The 20,195-nt window shown below is 35.5% G+C and overlaps 1 pseudogene; it reads right to left on the bottom strand.

Moving 5' to 3' along the window:
* Positions 1–19,087: 19,087 nt before the first annotated feature.
* LOC117715402 (large ribosomal subunit protein bL35m pseudogene) lies at positions 19,088–19,717 on the bottom strand (annotated as a pseudogene).
* Between the last annotated feature and the right edge of the window lie 478 nt (positions 19,718–20,195).

Here is a 20,195-nt window from a genome sequence, read left to right as displayed (position 1 = left end):
ATTTGCTTATGTAAATGAGCTGAAAAAATGGGGATCAATATTCAATCTACACCTATTTGAAAAACAATTAGTTTAATTGATGGGGAGAAAAACCCCAACAATGGCTAATCATGGCAGAATGACCTGAAACATGCATGTAAATTAGTACAATTAATTATACATGAATGATTTGATTATATGAATCATTTTTAAACCTAGAAGTTTCTACAGTTAGTCATTCATGAAAAGTAATAGAAAAAGACTATTTCATAATATGAAATTTAAAGTACACCTTAGAGAATCAATAGCAGGAAAGCATATAATCTATTGGCATAGTGCCATCCCAAAATAGACTTTAATGACTATAAACAAAATCAATGCCTTAATTGTGTTAAGTCTGATATAATACTTGAACAAAGAAATATTTATCCAGGAAAACACCATTTTGTATAATTATTATTTTTCAACTCCTAGTTACTATATACATATTTCTTTTCTTGATTTTATTTATTTATTTGTTTGATTGGTTGGTTGGTTGGTTGTTGGTTGGTAGGATGTTTGTCTGTTTTGTTGTTTGGTTGTTTGTGGGGATTTTGGTGGGGGTATGCTCTCTGGACAGGGTTTCTCTCTCTGTAGCTCTGGTTGCCCTGGTAAAACTTATGTAGACCAGACTGGACTTGAACTTATGTATCCACCTGCCTCTGCCTCTAAAATGCTGGGCTAATAGGTATATGTCATAACCACCCAGCAGTAATTCTTACTAGAATTGTAATATATATTTTCTTTACAGGAATACATGGTCATTCACCTTGGTATACTTGCAACAGCCTGGAATTTGTTTGCAACAGTGATAAATATTTATCCTGTTCTTACATAATTTTAATTATTCAGATACCCATGCTATGTTTGTAATTGACAGAATACGAGTACAGTTTTGGAATAATGTGACATTATTGTGTTTATTTTCTACATTAAATAAATATAAGGTCTAGACTGGTTCTCCTCATCATGTCTGTCTATTGTCAAAATATATATGTATCATATTTTATATCTATTGGACTCCAAGCAACATGCTTGAATTTAAATGCATTAGGGGCAATGACACCAAGAGAATATTTGTGGCTAATGTCAACCTCAGATGTTGCCTTATGACGACTTAAGAAACATGAAATATTTTTCTGCCTCATATAGGCAATATTTTAAGGAAAACATATCCACACATACAAAAATGCAGGCATTGCCCAAGCCAGACTATGTATGTTTACTGGTACTCAATGAAATACTTCAAGAATGTTATCTAAATATATTTTTTACAAACAGTGGGTTAAAAAATAACACATTAATTTTCTTAGAAGCTTGGCTTCCTGTTACTTGAGTTTCATAATAATCAACTCCTATAGTTTCTTTCTACTTAATGCCTTGTCAATTACTTTAATCCAATCCTTCGGCAGCCTGTACAAACAAGTTATTTGAATTTTACATTTTTTTTTTTACTCTTCCATTTTAGCTCTCCCACGGTAGCTTTATCCTCATTGAGTAGGTTCTATGGGCTGCAGTGACACAGACCAATGTCATTAACATGCTATAGGCATGCTTCACAGATTCCCTCACATTAGAGAAAAGCATTCAGCATGACTCTTCAGAATGCCCTAGTGCATATCCTAACAGTTCCAATAATGCTCTCGGCTATATTGCATTTTTGTTCTGAATGGGAGCCCCTCAGAGAGAAGGTAAAAAGTTATCTGCTCACAGAAAGCCATGATGTGTTTCCTGTCACGGAAGTTTTACACTTGAAAACAGAACATGGCTTTGCAGAGAATATGCTGACCTTCTCTGGAGAATGAACAAGTGTGAACACAAATAATAGAAAGTGTTGGGCTCCAAGCTCTGCCACTGGCAACTGCTCATTGCAGGCCCTTTTATCATAAACTATTGAACCCTAAAACCTAGCAGTCAAAGGCTTTGTTGTTCACCTGACATATAGTAATTTTTTCCTAAGAGGTTAGCTAAGAGGAAAGGTATCCTCTTAGGATAGGTGGATTGGGAAGATATCCAATGGTAAGAATGGGCAGGCTTTCTGTCGTTTTTAACAAGTCACAGTTTGAATGCATATACATGGTAAGTATAAAATTTAATGTTTTATGTTTTTATATTCTGGCATATTGTTTATTAAATCTGATATGAATAGGTGGAGGGACACAGAAGTTAGAGGAAGGAAAGAAGAGGCATTGAATTGATACAATACAGTTTTCTCATTTATGAAACCCACCAATAAAAAAATAAGCAAATACATGATGTGATTATAGCGCTCTACATACATAAGAAATGCCATGACTGTCCACAGATGCAAATAAGTATCAATGGCTGAGAAAATAACTTACATAGATGATGATAAAATGTTGAATCCCAAACTAAGATTAATCCATGGTATTTTTCTCTATGTGACTTTATCAGGTAGAACAGGCTGCGGATCTTAGGGGTTAGCATGATTTGCTTAGCTCAGCAGTGATACACAATCAATTTACCCTCATCAATCCCAGGTCTCAATACACAATGTACACACAACATATTGAACCCATTCAATCTTTAGAATAATGGACTTCTAAACCAGTAGAGTTCAGACTTCAGAAAACTCAGGTTGTTCTCAGTTGTATACCTCACATTATAGTTTGCAAGGTTGTATGTAGACAAGAGTCTGCTGGCAGAATGATGAAAACAAATTCAAAACTAAAATTCTCATGTAGATAATAAAAACACTGACTATACATGGTCACAAATTCTTAGTTTCTTGATCCACACTGGTTATGAGCTTAACTCTTGACTCTGGGGCATACTGGTTGAAACAATGCAATAATTCTACCCTTTACCAGTTGTAATTTTTATTTTTGTTGTTTAGTTTTCTTTTGTTTTATTTCTTTTTAATAATTAGAGCAGCATAAAAGAAGATATTTTAGCTAGTTAGTTCATAGTGAGTGCTCAACATACTGATTGTTTCAAAGTACACAATATAACACTGTTATATTGTTACTATGTAAGTTACATTTCCTCAATAGTATGAATACACAGTTTTTTATATGACAGTTCAGTGTAATGGCAAATAGAAATAAAGAATTAATGCAATCTACTAGATGCCAAATAAATTTGACTATGACCAGTATTTGCTCCATTGTTTTCTATCAGTACATTTACTGCATTTTTTCAACTACATGCTTTGTGATATTTAGGACAATAGATGTTTCAGTTTGCAAATATAGTAGCCATTCCTTGGGTTTCAGTGTTTTATGTTTTAAAATATGTTTTAAAATATTTTTAAAATAAATTTATACAGTATCTTGTTGCTAGGAGGCATAGTTGAGAGTTCAGGCTCATGCTGAATTTGCTGACTGGGAGGGGTGTCTTAGGGCTTTGCTTATATCTTTTCACTACACCCTGGTAGCAGTGGGTTTTTTGTTGCTGAGAGAAGGTTCTGAAAGGACTAATTTTTCACAAAATAAGCACTTAAAACAAAGATTGTAATAGAAGTCTCTACCACATATGTGGTCTCTCCAGAGAAGCATTGAGAGGAGACAGCTGGTGACTTGAGTATCCTATGGTACTGAAAACCTTACATATTGAGTGTTTAGTTTCCAGCTGGTGACCCTGATTTTTAAAGTTCTGAAAACTTTCCTAACATTGCTTTGGCTGGAGTAAATAAGTTAACAGAGGCAGGTCTTTAAAGGCTATATTATCTCTTCCTTCCTCTGGCCATTTCATTTCCTTGCTTCAAAAGCACCATAAAGAAGTATTTTCTGCCATGTGTGCCTGCTGCCATGATGCTCTCCTTCACAACAGGATCTGAACTAAAAGTCAGAAACAAAGGGGTAAAATCCCCCCAAATGTGAGTAAGTTAATTCTTCCTCCTTTTGTCATGTTTGACATTTTGTTCAGAGTAGCAAAGTCCAACATAGTGCCTATTGGTGAAGATACCATCAGATCATCTTTCTCTGAAATCATCCAGACTGGACCCTAGAGACTATAGGTTATTAAAGGGAATGAGCCAGGTAACTGTAAGGTTTTTGCTGCTGGGTAGCAACTACTGTCTTGTCATTTGGCTTAGCTGCAGTAAGTTGCATTCAACACATTTTTGTTTATCTGGTTATGTTGCTTCTTTATTCTTTGACCAGAAAGATCAGAGTTTTTTTTTTTTTTTTTTTTTTTCCGAGCTGCTTTGACTTTGACACTTCTGGTTTTCTGTTTGCTTAATAGTCCAAAATTAAATGCAAGGAATTGAGTACTGTGTTGTTTTTAGGTGTCTAGAGATTTAGTCAGTATGTCTTCTTTCTACCTTTAAGTCACACACACACACACACACACACACACACACACACAGAGGCAGTATACATGCAAAACACAGGAAAGAGAAGGGAGGGGAGAGAGACAGTGAGAGGGAGGGAAAGAGGGGGGAGGGAGAGAGAAGGGGAGGGAGGGAGGAAAGGAGAAAGAGGGATGGAGGGAGGGGTGGAAATCCAATATATTTATAGTAAATAAAATCAGGAAAGGAAATAGGAAAAAATATGTTCATTTCCTCTTTTCAGAAATGAGAGTAATTGTCATTCCATATGAGTCAAACACGTTTATGTCATATCTTTTAGCCATGCTCCATGCCAAATGAGTTAGTTTAATCAAATGATTTTATTATTTTTCTCCTTTTTTTCTTTTTTTATTGGATATTTTATTTATTTACATTTCAGATGCTATCCCCTTTCCACCTCCCTTCTCCCCCCAATAAACTCCCTATCCTATTCCTCCTCCTCCTTTTTGCATTTATATCATTTTAATTACATCAAAGTATTAAAGTCAGTTCCAGGTTGAGAAACTACTAATACAATAGATGTAAATAGTCAAGGAACAAGCAATATAATAAACATAAATTGTCAAAGAATAAGTAAGGCAATAAACAAAGTTCTTTGAACACTCCTAGAATCACTGTTTCTAAGGGCTTATCAGCATGACCAAAATATCTGAGCCTACTTCCCTGTCCTAGCCCAAAGTAATTTCCATGTCTGAAGCTTGCTTCCTTGTTCCAGCCTAAAATTTATATTCCTACCTGAAATTACTTTTTTTGTTCGAACCTAATGTCAGATTCCTACCTGAAGCCCACTTCCTTGTTTTTGGCCAATGTCATATTCCTGCCAAACAGCCCATTTCTTTGCCATTGGCCCATGTCAGATTCTTGCCAAGTACCCCCAAAGGCTCTACCCTCTCCTACTTTTTTTTTTTTCATAAATAAGACTGAGCCTGTCTTAGGTCTTTCTGACAAGAATGCCTCCCTTACCTGTCATGGAATATGCATTATCAAGAGCAATGCACTTCTGTCTTAGATTAGTAAGGCTCTGTGCAGAATCTTACCCATCCTTGGCTTGCCAGCCTGTTAATTTAATAACTCTGACTGAGGGTCCATTTTCAGGTTCAAGCCATGTATTTTGGCTGCCAACATGTTGATGTTGTAAAAGACAGGCTTTAACACAATGGGCAAAAATAAAAGTATACCCAGGACAAAAAGGGCTCAAGCTATATATGCCATTGTTGAAGCTTGACCCAAATAGAAATACTGACCTTAGACTATGGGTAATTTTATCAGCAGTATGTGCTGCATCAACGCTCAGAAGAGCAGCATTCTTTAAATTCATAATCTCACTATGCAAAGTTAAAACATCCAGAGAGGTGTTAGAATTATGCCAAATATACTGCAAGTGTCTTTAAACTTGTTCCTAATTATAATGACTACCACTGTAAATTTTAGAACAAACACAAATCCAATGATATTTGGCATGACACTCAAGATGGCTCCTTACTTTTATTATTTTTCATATGGAAGCATCTTTCCCTTTAATAATACACAATTGCTTCTAAAGAATGGTAACTATTTATTGCTTATCTAACACATTTCCATTTAGTAAACTGCTTTCAAGATTATAGTACAAATCCAGAATACTTGAGTCACTATCATTATTTTTTTCCTCTTTTTTCTTAATCATTTATTTGTGTACATTTCAAATGATATCCAATTTTCAGGTTTTTCCTCCACAAATCCTCCCATCTCCCCTCCCCTTTACCTCTACAAGGGTGATTCTCCATCCACTACCCACTCCTGCCTCACCTCTTTAGCATCCCCCTATGTTGAGGCATTAAGCCTCCTCAGGACCAAGGACCTCCCCTTCCATTGATGGAAGATAAGTCCATTCTATGCTATATACACAGCAGGAAGCATGGGTCCCTTCATGTATACTCTTTCGTTGGTAGTTTAGTCCCTGAGAGCTCTGGGTTGTCCAGTTAGTTGATAACACACTTCCTACGTGGTTGCAAATCCCTTCAGTTCCTTCAGTCATTAACCTAACTCTTCCAATGTGGTCCTGGGCTCAGTTTGATAGTTGGCAGTGAGTATCTGCATCTGTATTAGTCAAGTCCTGGCAGAAACTCTCAGGGAAGCCTTACCAGTCTCCCTCATCCCAGGTCTCCAGCTCATCCAAGAGATGATCTCTCACTGATTTCCCTTTTACCTCCCATACCTCTCTTCCTTCCCTGTTCTCCCCACAATTGATACCCATTTCACTTTGAACCCTTTCCCACTCCCTCTCCCATTCAGTTCCCCACCTCCATCCATCTCCAATGTCCATTTTTCTCCTTCTGAGTAAGATTCAAGTATCCTGCCTTGGGTACTTTTTGTTACTTAACTTCTTTTGGTTTGTGGATTGTAGCATGGTTATCTTTTATGAGTAATGTTCGCTTCTCAAACAGCCAGAGAATGAATTAAAATCTCCACAAATGCTACATCTGACAAAGGGCAAATATATATATATATATATATATATATATATATATATATATATATGTGTGTGTGTGTGTGTGTGTGTGTGTGTGTGTGTGTGTGTGTGTATAAAATAACTGAAGAAGTTAGACACTAAAAACTAAATAACTCAAATTAAAAAATGGAGTACAGATCTAAACAGAGAATTCTTAACAGAGGAATCTCAAGTGACCAAGAAGCACTTTTTAAAAACGGTTTAATGTCCTTGGCCACAGGGAAATGCAAATCAAAACAATCTGAGCTTCCACCCATCATTCAAGAATAATTTTTCAGGGAACATGTGTCAGGAATATTTGTACATGTATTATGGTACACTCTTAAATTAAATGGTTCCTCTTTCCCTTTTCCATTTCTCAATTTGTCCATATCTTAATGAGTTGATTACTTATCATTTGACCATAGTTAGAATTTTTAATTTATGATTGCTTAAATAAGCTCTTGTTTTAAGATATGATATGAATCTCATCCAACTGATTGTTTTTGTTTATTCATTTGGTCATTTTGAGCCAAGAAACTTATTATTGGGAAATATTTCTGAATGTTTTTGCTGGAGAAGCCCCTTCTACATCATTGCAAAGCAAGACACTGGGACTCAAGGAATTCATTGCACTTTCTTAGTGCAAGGTCACATAGAAAGAATATTCATGCAGGTCCAGCACAGAAAAATCAGTGATCCTCACAGCATGAGCAAAAAATGCCTCACCAAGAAAAATGCAAAGAAGCAGCTAAGTTGACTTTAAGTAAAGTACTATGTAGGATTCATGTCAACATATGAAAACCTGAACCATATATGTGGACTTAGAAGGATAAAGGTCCTCCTAAATAAAAAAAGAATAACCTGTAGAGGAAAATTCTTCTAGAAGACAATGAATTCTAGCACTACAACGATTAGAGTAGAAATCAATTAACAGAGAGAAATCAGTTACCTCTGAGTATATCCAGGCTATAACCTTTGTGCTAAGTGCATTTTCATAGAGCCTGTGTAGTGAGTACATTTACATATGGCCTGTGGTCCAGGTATGTTTATAATTAGCCCGGGATGAGTATGAATGTGATCTAACACCATAAAGTTAAGTTAAACGCTATGAAAGTTTATTTGCATTTTCTTTTGTTTCCTTTGTAGTTTGAATGAGTGGTTCCAGAGTATGGCTGTGTATACAGTGTGTATCACAATGTCAAAAGACTGGCAATGTCTTTGAGGGGAAAAAATTAAACAGAAAATTAGCAGGCTTAGCTAAGTGCATGTAATGTTAGTATTCTCAAGAGCCTAAAAGAAGTACCTCAGATTCCTCGTTTGCATGTGAGTTCTTATGAAAAGAAAGCGTAGAAAAAAGAAGCAAATACAAGTTATGTTGTAATAACTGAAAATAGATACTAACATGGAGGTGACACTTACTGTACCACTGATAACTGGTCAGATTCTCCTCTAATTACTCTGCTGAAAATGTGTCTTTTCCTTTTGAATTTTCTGCCAGGATGGCTAAACCCAAGCACAGTTTATAGCAGCTCTAATAGAGAAAATGTATTTTGGAGTAGAAACTGTTCAATTCCTATCAGGACCTGTCATTACATCATTTGGTTTTATTGAGTTCAATCGTGTTCTTGAGTGATGTGTCCCACACTAACAAGGGGACTGTTTACACAGAGGAAGTACACATGTTTTTCTTAATGAAATGCATTAAAGAATTAACTTTATGTCAGTCTATTTTACACAAGTGGTGTCTTGAAGTCCTGTTAAAATTGGTTTATAGAGTCCCTAACTGCTGCAACACTTTAGGTGGTAATCAAATTGCATGTTGCCTGCTGAGTCTGGCAAGACCTGGTCAGTAGTTTAAAGGAGCTACTCCAGTATTGCAGTCGGCTTACTAGTACTTGGGTTACTCTAATTGAAACAACCTTGCTGACTATTAATCCAAATGAGCATCACATTCCCATTTCTGCTTCATTTGATACCAAGACTAAGAAGAAGCCACTTATAAAAATGAGCTTCATTATAATATTGCCCTCAAGTGACAGGATAATGAGAATTTATTATAGGTGAATGGTATAATGATGCAATTTTAAAATTAGTTGTCTGCTGGGTTGGATTATAAGAATGACCTGTGCAGTAAAACTATAAAACTCTCTGTGATATAATAAATCCCAATATGACAGCTCCAACTGATCACTCTATGAAATTCAAGCCTACTTTATGTACTATAGACAAACTCACTCTTTGTTATATAGATAGAAAGTAGTAGCTGTGCCTGCTATGCTGAGAGTGATCCCACATCTAGGTATTCAGATCCATGTATCATCTTACCTGAGAGGTTCTAACATTGCTCTGAGTGACTACAGCACAGTAGACGGGGTGTCAAGTCACTTTCAGATTCAGGATCGCTCTCATGCATAACTCTTTCTGTGAGGAAAATGATGTTACATGTTGAGGATCTGAGGTGTAGTAAGTGGAGAGCCATATGGCAAACAGCCAAGGTGAGTGGCAAAGACACATAAGTCATGTTATCACAAACTGAATTTGGAAATCATTTTGTTTGATACAATAGATACTTGAAATCACATTTTGACACTTAGAATGAATACAGTACATCAATGAGAAAGAAAATGAGGATTAAAAAAAATGACTTAGGAACCAAAGTGTTAGGAAGTACTTAGAAAGCTAGGAAAATGATAAGCATTTTGAGAGGAATCTTCATGAAAGATTAAAGAGCCTGAACAATAAGACTGAAAAGGAATTGCAATACATCATGTTAGTAAATGTAGCCTAGCAACAATGCTGGCTGATGATGGACAAGGTATATGTTCAAAGAGATTCAGGACAGGGAGCCAGAAAGATATTCTAAACAAAGTATCAAATTGTCTCTTGATTTCTCTTTGCTGCAGAAAGGACAATTTGACAAGGCATTCAAATTGGCCAACAATAAAAGAACAATATGATAGAAGTAATAGAAGATAAAAATTGAGTTAAATCATTAAAATACAAAAGAAGCAATGAAACATGTCTATGTCTTCATACAACTTTTCTGACTGTGTTTGGATCTCTTCTCCTCTCAATGGATACCCAAACATATTAGATGGATTTAACTCCAGTTTAATAGACATGAAAAAGTAAAACATTATGTCAGCCAAAACTTCAAATTCTAGTAACTAGTATTGATGACTTTAACATAGCTTTGTTGGACCTTTTAATTCAACCTAAAACACAGGTTTTCAGAATGTTTTTATAAAGCATTGATATATGTAATATATCAATATTACATATATCAATAAAACATTGATATATGTAATATATCAATATTACTTTAAAATTTTAAAATAATTTTCACTCAGAAGCTAGGAATTATGTAAAATTATATTACTGACTGTTTTATTAACTATATTGATTAAATAAGAAATAAAATCTTAGCCATATTTTACCTAATGTAAATGTAAAATTTTATATAACTTACTTAGTTAAGTGAACCATTACACTTAGAAATGTCATGACCAGTTAGGACTTATCTGTGTTTTCTTTCTACTACTGTGGTTAAAAATAAGACTGACCAAAAGTGACTAGGGAAGAAATTAGTTGACTATATTTATCAGTTAAAATTTATTGTTGAAACAGGAGGAGGGGCTCACTCTGAATCTGTTGCCTGCCTGCCTGCCTGCCAGAGAATCTGCATATGAATTGGTTAGGTGCTAGTAGAAGCTCTCAGTGTTACAGCCATACCAGGCTCCTAACAGTTTTTTTGGTATCAGGAATAACAGATGTGATGTCAGTGATCAATGCTTTCTCATTTCATAACACATGTACTAGCATTGGAATAGAAAAAAACAAAACAACACATATGCCGTTCCACACATACATACAAGCACATCTGGACATAATAAAAGGCATGATGTTTAATGAAAGTTTAGCACATGAAGTGCAAGAAAATTCACATTGATGGTACTAATAAACTCATCATACTGTGAAGCAGAAAGTGAATGGGGAGCAGTATGTCTAAGAGACTGATTTAATAAATCCAACTAATGAAGATTTCTGAGAAGAGACTTGCATGTGTCTCTGATAAAAACCAGTTGAAGCTGCTCAAACCGCAGTGAATGGATAAGTACCCCAAATTGGCTGATGCTGTCAGACACTACAGATCCATGTCAAAAGAGAGAGAGAGAGAGATAAAGAAAAAAGAAGTCCCTATCTCATAAATATCAGATAGTTTCACTGCTCTGAAGATCAGTACTTACAGAACACTAGTCCTTGTCTTCCAGGACTCATGCCAGGCTCCTAGCACTAGGTCTAGTTTTCTGTCACAGAATGAGAGTTGCACTATCATCTCCATGGTTCTAAGGCTTAGACTGAATCACTCTTCTCATACATGATCTATAACATGTGCATATGTCCTGTAAAAAGAACCCTGAAGAATACATCTTCCCATCACAATATATTCAATGATGATAAAATGAATTAAAGGGCAGATATGATGGCTCTTCAGATGTCAACATGACTGAGTATGGAGATAAATTACAAATGGGTACTTGCATGCATACCCACTTTTAAACCAGATTTTTTAAGTTGGGGAGAATCACATTTAGTATGCCATCTTCTGATAAAAGCCTATTTAAAGGACATGAAAGAAAAAAGTGCTTACTGTTTACCTGTTTGCCCTAACTCTGTTTGGCAAGTCCACACATTCACTGAAAATAGAATCTATCTCTTTGTGATTCCCGGGTACATTGAAGACAGCTGAGACTTCCAGCCTCATGGACTGAACAACTATTGGATTCTTAGAATTTCCATTGGTAGACAGCTGTTGTTGGACTGTCTGGGACTCAGCCTGTAAGTGATTCTAATAAATATCTCTCCTTTCCCTCAGTTCTATTCCTCCAGAGAACCCTGACTAATACAAAACCACCACACATATATGCATTGTACGTAATGGCAAAGTTTTAATATTTAGAAGGTATAGATAAATGGACAAAATATTTAAGGTCTCAATTAGAAAAGAATAAATTTATAATGACATTTTTCTTATAAAAATAGAAAATAGATTTTTTAAAAAAATAGAAATATGTGGAAACTATTTATAAAATTTCATTCTCTCATAAGTGTCATAATTGGTAGGATAAGTAAACCCCATGAATCTGTAGAATAGGAAAGGCCTTTTCAACTACCACTTCCCGATATTCAGAGAACGTCTGCACTAGAGAGTTCTTGAATTCTTTTTCGTTTTCATTTTTAAAACTTGCCTTGAAAAAAATTAGATATTGTGACAATATTCTCAAATGAAATGTGTTTTAGGAGATTCTCTGCTCTTCTCATGCTTGAGCCCTCTGGATACCCTTGTCACCTCTTACCAGCCTCCTGTGCAATTTTATGTCATCTGTGCCTTCTTATCCTCTCCAATGTTTCTTAGCTCTTATTTTTACTCTCTGGGTCATCCTTCTCGTTTTTTTTTTTTTTTTATGTCTTTCTCATATTTATACCCATTTATATGCATACAGGTTCACACAGAAAGCTAAAATTTGTACATAAGAGAGGGCATGAACTTTCTGTCCTGAGCTCACTTATTTTAATATTTTCCAGATCCATTTATTCTTCTGTAAATCTTGTTTTCTTTACAATTCAACAAAAATCCCACTGGGTATAAGTACCACATTTTCATTATACATTCTTCTGTTGATGAACAAATAGACTTGTTCTATTTTCATGCTACTGTAAGTAGAATAACAATATTTACATATGTACCAAACTTAAACATCAAAAAATCCCAACTGTCAATCAACAAATGTGCTAATGAAATCACAGACAGTCCTCAAAAGAACAAATGGTCAGTAAGCATTTTAAAATGTTTTTAACATCCCTAGCCACCAGGGACATGTGAACTAAAAATGCTCTGAGACTTGTCAATCAAAGTGACTATCATTGAGGACTCTGATAGAATGATGGCAAGGATGTGGAAAAAGAAGAACCCTGATACACTCTTGGTAGATGCAAAAACTAGTACACACATAATAGAAACAAGTCTGAAGTTTTTTTTTTCCCAAAACTATGACCCAGCTATACTACTCCAGGGCATATACCCAAAGGAATCTATCATCTTTCAAAGATATATTAAAGTAGCCTTGGTTCAGAAGTCCATGCAGTCTTTTGAGTTTGTAGCTGTGAGTAAAAACATATATTTAAAATTTTCTCTGATGTTGTTCCTAGTGAACCAGTCTTGACTTGCTTTTGCATTTCACTTACTGGCTTCTAGAAGTAAGGTATTACTGTATATAAACACTTTTCTCTCTCTCAAAAATATATGATTATTACTTTTTTCTCTATTGAGAGTAGATCAAAATGTTTGGACTCCTTTGTTGGGTAGATGGTGATTCTCTATTACAATTTCCCTTTCTATACCTGATACAAAATATTTCTAATTCTACATACCCAAGTATAATGCAGCTATACATTACAGATTAGGAATTTTGAATGTCATGTGTTCAGTGGTACTCATCTGCATATAGCTTCTGTGTACTTTGATGGAGTTTAAAATAACCAAGCAGAGACAGATATAACTCATCAATTCTAAGTAGAATTTCTTCCCATCCTTTCTTTTTAGTCATCCTTGCAGGCAACTGAAGTCTATTATATTTTACTCCTGAAGACATGACTACTTTAAAACTTGTATCTCAGACTTGATATTTGGAGACAATGAATCACAGATTTCCCAGAATTGTCACTGAGCTTCTAATTCTTCAAGCAAATGTGTAATGCTTGCTGATCTTTGAGCCCCTTTTCTGTTTCTATCCAAGTGGATGAGTGTGTCTCAGTGTATTGATACATCATGCATGCTTATTGACAGTCCTACTATAGCAAACTATAAAGAGTGCCAACTATGTTTGAATACATGGGTTCAGCAATACTTGGCAGCTACATTTCTTGATTTTATAAAAGCAAAGAAGATAATTCCCCTTAAATTCTCCATTATTCTTTGGGGGAAAAAACAAACAATGTCAACTTCTTAAAAAAAAATTTATGTCTTACAACCATTTTTGGTTTAAGAGAAACCAAATAGACCCAGGAATGTGTTTTATAAACTCCTGGTCATTGGGATAGTAAGAAGACTCTGTGACTAAGGTACCTGCTAACATGTCTGACAACCTGAATTCCATTTCACAGACTCCCACAGTAAAAAGACAGAACAAATCTGTAGACTTGTTTTCTGACTGCCACAGTATACTATGGTACACCCACACATGCATACATATTTTAAATTTAAAATTAATTGCATTTAAATAAAAATTTTTATGTCTTGCATGTTATACAATTGCAACAATGGTTTAAATAATAATTAAAAACTCCAGTCTCTTTTGGTTTCTTCCACTCAACTCCATTTATTTCCACTGCAGCACAAAAGAAGGACAAAATGTCATCCTTAACTTTGGGTTCCTTCACTTGTCAGTGTGTTCACCACCTTAACTTTATCTCACCATAGTTCAGTAGTAAATTTCTATATATAAAACTACACTTTCAAGTTGCTTAAAGATATAACATAATTGGATGTACCTTTAACCCAGTGGTTTCAAATCCTAAAGGAATGGTGTGCACACAGCATCTTCTACTGTTAAATAGCCTGAGATCAAATAAAATGCAATGAACAATGTCTGCTCCTACTGAACTGGAAATGTTATTAGTGAGATACTGGACTGAGATGACAGCGCTACCTCAAGAAACGTAATGAGGGAGTTTTGTCAAGCCAAACCTTTTAAAATGTTTGAACTCCATAAAAACCTGGAGGCATGACAGATTAAATGTAATGCTTACCTCTGATTCTGAGCTGCAGCCTGAAACATCTAATTCCTGTAAATAAGAACAGATGTGCTGTTAGGAGTTTTGATTTGTGTTTTTATTTTTCCAAACTCATCCACCAAGAGTGAGGTTGTTCTATTTAGGGGATGACGGGGTAGCTATGTTTTCTCGTTCAAGCATGTCAGAAAGGGAAAAAAATAAGTCTCACTCATCTCCACCGTATTAAAATGAAAGCCCAAAACAATTTACAATTGGATGTGTGTTTTTAAGATGGATGAAACAAGACAGATCTACTAAAATATGTGTTCAAATATTGAAAGAAAGAACTAAACATCACTTTATCAAGTTTAGGACCAACAATTATGAGTTCACCTGTGTGCATATTGCTCCAGCACTAGCCTGGGAAGTCAAAAAGCACCTGCAACAGGTAACTAGAGGGAGGACATGATAAATATCACATACCTGGACAAATCTGTCACCCCCCTTAATCACAAATCTTTTGTTAATTCCATGCACTCTGTTATTAAAAAAACTTCACCCCGAGAATGCAGATATCATAGCTTTAACACATATAAGATGTAATTTACAAGTTTGGTGTTATCAATTCTACTGATGAAGGTTTCATGAGCACCTCTCAAATCTAATTAAATAGTTCACATACACACATTTTAAATATATTCACTTGCAAATTCTATGGGCATGGTTCTGATAATATTTTCTGTTTGTTTTGAACAGTTGGGTTAAGAAACAAAGAACAATACGAGAGATCTTGCACTCCATCTTAAATTAGCAAAAAATAGATTCAAACTATAGATATATAGCTACAAACAGTAACATAACACTGGCAAGAGGTTCAAAGGTTATTATTATAATAAGTTCAAACTACAATTAACATATTAAAATTATAAAATAGAAGACTTTAGACTCTTTTCACAATAACTGAAATGCAAGGCAAATATTTACAGACTCCTTTCCTGTTACTATCATATAATATTTTTACTTTGTATTTTATACAATCATCAACATGTCTAGTGGTATATGTGTGTTTTCACTCAAATAAAAATGAAAAATTAAAAAAGATGTTTGTATGAATAAAGCACCAAGCACATAGGAAATATATAATAATAAAGTAATACTAGAAGTTAAAGAGATATTTACTATTAATATTATAATTGCTATTTAATTTTGACCTCATCAAAATTATATATATATGTCATATATATAAGCTTAAATATATAAACAATATAAGTATATTGAATATTGAAAGAAATAATCATGTAAATTTATCAATTCATAATGAAGATTACTAATGTCATTCTATTGTATTAGTCCTTGCTATCTTTGTATTGCAAATCTTTATTTTGAAAGAGCTGAAATTAAATAGCTTCTTATGGCATGCCATGATTGGAGATGATTAATTGGATGGTTCATGTAATTGAGACATGATATAAATTAAGGTATAATATTTATCTGTGAACTTTGCAACCCCAACTTCCTAAAAGAAAAAAGAAATTAACCAGGATTGCATGTTACTCCATATATAGTTGCTAAATTAAAATTTAAAAGTACATAATTTAGAGCTACATAAAGCTAGTCTCTGCTCTTTAGAGATGGTGGCAGAAAGATCTAAAGTGCAAGATCATCCTGAACAAGGCTGAGAGTCTGAGTCCAACCTTTTATTCTCCAAGACAAACAAACCAAAAGAAATAAGAAAAGCACTAAAGGTGCAGAGGAATGAGAGTTACATACTCATAGCAATGTTTGGGTTATGAATAATATCTTTGACACTAATGGTACTTAAGATTGAAACCATCTAAAAGCAACATGACTTTTAGTCTCCCTGTTTTTTATTGTCATTTAATCAAATATAATATCAAATATTATTGGGATGTTCTATAGAAAGCCATCTTTAATAGATTGACAGATGCCCATTAGACTAGATTTGTAGTAGGTCTATGTGTGTGTGTCCAGAGAAGACAAACATGTAGAATAAAGTTAGATACACGGGCTTTCCTGAATTTGGCATTGCCCTCTAATAAATTTGTGACTGGTCAGAATAAAAGAAAAAAAGAAAGCCAACCTTCAGTATCAACCTTCTTTCTTCCTGAGGAACTATAAATATTGTAGTTACCATGCTGTCTTCATCAAGGTTACTATTGCTGTGATGAAACACCACAATCAAAGTACCTTTGGAAGAAAGTGTTCATTTGACTTATGCTACCATACCACAGTTCATCATCAAAGAAAGTCAGGAGAAGGACTCTAGCAGGGTATAACCTGAAAGCAGGTGCTGATATAGAGGTCACAGGAAAATTGTGATACATGCTCTTCATGACTTCCTCAGCCTACTTTCTTATAGAAGCCAAGACCACCATTCCAGGGATGACACTACTTGAAATAGGAAGATTCCTTCCCCATTATTCACTAATTAAGACAATGGCACCTTAGGCTTGATTACAGTCTGACCTAATGAAGACATTTTCTTAATTGAGTTTCCCCCATCTCAGTTGACTTCAGCTTGTGTAAAGTTGATATAAAACTATCCAGCACATATGCCAATGAATGATAAATGTCAGTTTCAATGGTGACCAGATAGCAAATTTATAAGATATTTCCAGATTTCCCAAGTTTGGGGTAGGTTGGTAGATCTATTTGCATTTTTCTACATGCAAATATACAATTACATTAGCACTATTCATTGAACATGCTTTCTTTTTTCCATTGTATGGTCTTACATTCTTTGTTAAAACTCAAGCATCCATAAGTGTGTGGGCTTATGTCAGGGTCTTCAATTCGATTCCATTGATCTGTTCCTGTAATAATACCAGGCATCTTTTCCTACTATTGCTCTGTAGTATAGCTGGTGGTCAAGGATGGTGATAACTCTGAAAGTTCTTTTATTGTTTAGGATTTATTTTGATATTCTAGGGTTTTTTGTTTATTCGTTTGTTTGAAGGTTGGTTTAGTTTGGGTTTTTTATTTTTATTTTTTGGTTTGTATTTGTTTTTCCATATGAAGTTGTGAATTGCTCTGTCAAGATCTGTAAAGAAATATGTTAGAATTTGATGGGAATTGCATTGAATCTGTAGACTGATTATACTAAGATGACCATTTTCATTATGTTAATCCTACTGAACCATGAGAATGGGAGATCTTTTCTCTTCTGATAGCTTCCTTGATTTCTTTCTTTAGTAACTTGAAGTTCTTGTCATATTGGCTTTTAACATGGTTTGTTAGAGTCACATCAAGATAGTTTATATTCTTTGTGGCTATTATAAAGGGTATTGTTTCTCTAACTTTGTTCTTGGACCATTTATTTTTTTTTCTTTGTAAAAGTCTTTAGTCACCAGTGAAATGCAAATCAAAACAACTCTGAGATCTCATCTTACACCAGTCAGAATGGCTAATAACAAAAACCAAAGTAATAGCATATGCTGCTGCTGATGTGGAGTATGGGAAACACTCCTCCACTGCTGGTCAGAGTACAAACTTGTACAGCCACTTTGGAAATAATTTTGGTGGTTTCTCAGAAAACTGAGAATAGTTCTACATCAAAACGCAGCTATACCACTACTAGCCATTTCGGGATCAGGTGTGGGCAGGGACAGGAAAGTTGGGATAAGGGAGGTGCCCAAATTGGAGTGACCTTAGCTGTAACTCATAGCACAGGGTATATGGAGCTAGAAGAGGCCACCTCCTATAGCCAGGTAGAAACCACAGTGGAGCAGTAGGGACACCAACCCACCCAAAAAATTTCCAAGCCAAAATTTATCTTGTCTACAAGGAATGCAGGATAGAGTATGAAACAGAGACTCTGAGAATGGCCAAGCAATAACTGGTCAAACTTGAGACCAATGCCATGGACAAGCACCAATCACTGATACTATTAATTATATTCTCTTATGCTTGCAGACAGGAACATACTGACCTCTGAGAAGTTCTACCCAATAGCAGACTCAAACTGATACAGACACCCATAGCCAAACAGTGAATGGAATTTGGAGACTTTTATGGAAGAATAGGAAGAAGGATCGTGGGCCCTGAAGCAATAGTAATTCCACAGGAAGAACTACAAAGTCAACTAACTTGGACATTTGGGGCTCTCAGAGGCTGAACCACCAACTGGAGAGCATACGCAGCTGGATCTAGGCCTACCAACAAATCTATAGCAGATGTGCAGCTTAGTCTTCATGTGGGTCCTGAATAATTCGAACAGGGGCTATACCAAAAACTGTTGCCTGTCTGTTGGATATGTTTCTTTTTATCACTGGGCTGCCTTTTCTAGCCTCAGTGGGAGAGGATGTGACTAGCCCCATAGAGACTTGATGTGCCAGGGTGGGAAATACCCTTATAGAATACCCTTATAGAAGTGAGAGAGAGGGGAGGATGGTGAAAGGATTCTGGGAGAGGGTAACTGGGGGGGGGCAATAGCAGAATGTAAAGTGATTTTATTTTATTTATTTATTATTATTTTTTTTTGCCTATTTGCAAGGACATCATATACACAGAGATTCACATTCCATAGCTGGGAACTATGACAGCTCTGAACTATACTCGCAGGTTTGTTCAATCATGGTACATCTGGTAAGGGTCACCAGCATACCAGTTGCGCCTCTTCCAGAAAGACGTTGTCATTTTATCTAGGAGTTTACTCTGGGTCTTGTTGCAGAACACAAATTCCCTCAAGCGCTTCTTTCTTGCAGTTGACTTTTTCCATAATTTTTTCTTATAGCCAGCCTTTCTCCTTAGCCAAAGGCCAGAATGAAGCCGGAGGAAGCGATGCACAACCGACTTTACCGTCTTTCTCTTGCCTTTGTGCGTGCTGCAGTATGTCAGAGCTCTGACCGGCGGCTTTAGGACACTGGGAACCAATGTGGCCACTCTATTAAGGACTGTTGCAGTATGCCCATATGCCAACTGCCCAACAGATGTGACAAGTCTTGGAGCAGAGGAAACAACTGATGTCTGAATACGTCTAAAATGAATGTTGTACAGTGCAGAATTAAGACAGGCATTCCTGGCACAGGTCCAATAGGTTGAAGATGCCAAGACGTTCAAGGGACGTAATACTCCTGAGGCAGCTCTCACGGCGCCCGTGAAGATGGAGGCCGCCATCTTGCAGTCTCAAGTGATTTTAAAATAAGATCCTAGAAGACAATAATGCTGAGAAAATTCAAATGATAGAGGCCCAGCTCAGGAGAGAACAATACCAGCAACTGAACTTAATGTAATTTCTTTGACATCCTCACAAAGAATCTGGCTTCTTTCTGCCCATATCCTAAGAACTAACATAAAGCTAAAGTCACAAGTAATGCAGTATTATTTTGGCAAGGACATTTCAATATAGCATAAATTTGAATCTGCTGGGGGAGTGTATATATGTATGCAGGTACATATATGCAGATAATGCATATGCAGGTCTACAATGAAAAAAAACATGTTACAAAAAGAAATATAAAATGTATGGATTGATGAGAAAGGAGCAGTGGGAGTTTAAGGTTACTGGCAAGGTAATATCCAGAAGAAAACCTGTAATAACCAAGGAAATTAGCACCATTAAGAATAAATCTGCTCTCCACTGGGACAAAGGGAAAGCTG

This window comes from Arvicanthis niloticus, chromosome 9 (assembly GCF_011762505.2).
Source record: "Arvicanthis niloticus isolate mArvNil1 chromosome 9, mArvNil1.pat.X, whole genome shotgun sequence".
Taxonomy (NCBI): Eukaryota; Metazoa; Chordata; class Mammalia; order Rodentia; family Muridae; genus Arvicanthis; species Arvicanthis niloticus.
The sequence above is the reverse complement of the archived record's forward strand: the minus strand, read 5'-3'. Positions and strand labels throughout refer to the sequence as shown.